Consider the following 2,480-nt stretch of genomic DNA (forward strand, 5'->3'; position numbering starts at 1 on the left):
TTCCTCTTTTTGTCTCCATCTGAATTTGGTCCCTTACCAATCACATAACAAAAAAAACACTGATAGACCTAGAAGTACAGGAGGAAAAAGACACAAAATAGAACCTAAGAGGTAATTGCAATTACCAGACGAAAGAGGAGAGGGCGAGTTGTAGTGGTGATGGTTATGTTAACTGGCGATGGAGATGACGGGGACGACCACGTTCGATCTAGGTTCGAGACAAGGGTAGACGAAGGGGGTGTTTGGGATTACTTCTTTTTAAAACCTCACTGAATGGGCTACACAAATTCATAAACTTCAGCCACATTTACACTTCATGCATTATTGCATGCAACTTTTCTTAAATTGTTTGGAATCATTACCCTCATTTCTCTTCTGAATACATCTTTTTACATTTTTCCTTTTGAAAGCCCTTGCATGCATGAGATAATCTGGAAAATTTCAAGAGTTTTTGTTATTTCTTTGATTTATTAGAATTATTGCTAAAACCAAGGGCATAAATCATATAAAAGACTTCCAGAGGTCAATAAATCCTAAATAAATTCATGGATGATCCTTATGGGAAATAATGACCCCTCACCAAATTTCAGCAATTTTTGTTACTGTTTCGTATGATTTCTAATTTTCTTTTATTTAGGTCATGATAAATTACAAAACCACTTTATAGGATGTGAAAATTGTATCTAACAATTTTCGCATACCTTACCTGTGATGGGTGACTCCAAAAAATAATTTCAAGATTTTCCATCATGTTTTACTATTTTTCCCAATTTTTGGTAATTATAATGGTCTAAAAATGGGAGAAATAGTTCTGATTATCCAAAATTCATGAAAATTTACCAGGATATAATATTATAGGGTAGGAGGTGACATAAAAATTTTGAATATTTTTCTCTACTGTAAACTATTTTTCTCTTATTTTCTAAAGTTAATTGCACTAAAATACACTTAAATATACATAAATACCCAAAGCCAGTTTATACATTATGAAAACCACTTTTGATATTTTTCCCAGGATATTTATACTGTAAATGATGTTACAAAAATTTATGGTGATTTATTTTAACTGTTTAATATTATTTCTTTAATTAATGACTATTTAAAGGAATAAAGCAAGGAAAAATAGAAATACCCACTGAAAAATATCTTTTATATTTTTCCCAGCCTATTTATGTATAATAACAATTAAATAAAAAGTTTGGGTAATTTTGGAAACTGTTTTCTATTTATTTCAATTTTTATTGAAATAAATGCTCAAAAATCATAAAATATAATTAAACAGCTTGGAAATCCATTTTTATAATTTTCCCAGCTTAGTATTGTGTAATAACAGTTAAATAAAAAGTTTGAGAATTTTTATCCCTCGAATGCTATTTTCATGAATTTATGTTGTAATAAGGACTTAAAAATTTGGAAAGTTTATATTCCAAGGTTGTAATTAATCGCCCGATATATAGAATTTCATTACTTCAGAAAAAGTGTAACTAATTGATATAAAATCCAATACTAAAACATAAATTGACATTTCCCTATATGTAGAGTTTAGTATATTAGCATTAGATATCGACATGGAAACTCACTAGTGCGTGTGTTTGATGTCGTAGGATCCCGGTAGTAAGACGTTGGTGCATCCCGAAGTACCGCTTGTGTCTACACAAAACATCGTGAGTATTCACGCACTCCCTTATTTTCGTTTTTTATGTTTTGGGGTGGAAAAGCATGTCCAGAAAAACTACTGTTTACATGTTGTATTTAAATTGAATTGTATCAAACATGATTGCTATTGTATTGCTATGTTTCTTTATGTATGTCTATGCAACACGGAACATGAGAACTTATCGTACTAAGGCCCTTCCCTTATCTCTAACAATTACCTCTTTGAGCCAATGGTCGTTATGGATAGCGCTATTAGGAATTGACAACTCCTCACTCGCCCGAATCGCTGGAGTGCATGATACCATATTCATCTATGGAACGATAAGCATAGATCTCGATAGGGCTTCAGTCATAGGTTTGGTTGAGACTCATTGTTTGCTCATACACATACAAACGCGTTTCCCGTTCTAGCAATAAACTTGTATACCTTAATAGCAATCAACTTTGTTTTATCATTAAAGCAATGTACTTGTACTTACAAAAAGCATTATTGTACCCTCGATTTATAAACTTGTGATACTCACCAACTATTTTCATAGTTGACGCTCGTTTTACATGCTTTTTCAGGAAGTAATTAGTAAGTGGATGTAAAGATTCATCATCATAGAGTATGTTGCATCGTGTTGAAGCTATTATGAAGCTATATTTTGAACAATGTTATTTTGAAAAACTTGTATTTTGTTTCTTTTGAAGCTATGGGTTGTAAACTTTTAAATACTGCTATGGTGATGTATCTTTATCTTTTGCATTGAAACCGTTATCGCTGTCATACCTTGCGTTTCCGCTTTAGCGGGGGGTGACATTATGACCTTGGGTGCGCTTCA

Source organism: Lactuca saligna, chromosome 3 (assembly GCF_052625555.1).
Source record: "Lactuca saligna cultivar CGN05327 chromosome 3, ASM5262555v1, whole genome shotgun sequence".
In the NCBI taxonomy this organism is placed as follows: Eukaryota; Viridiplantae; Streptophyta; class Magnoliopsida; order Asterales; family Asteraceae; genus Lactuca; species Lactuca saligna.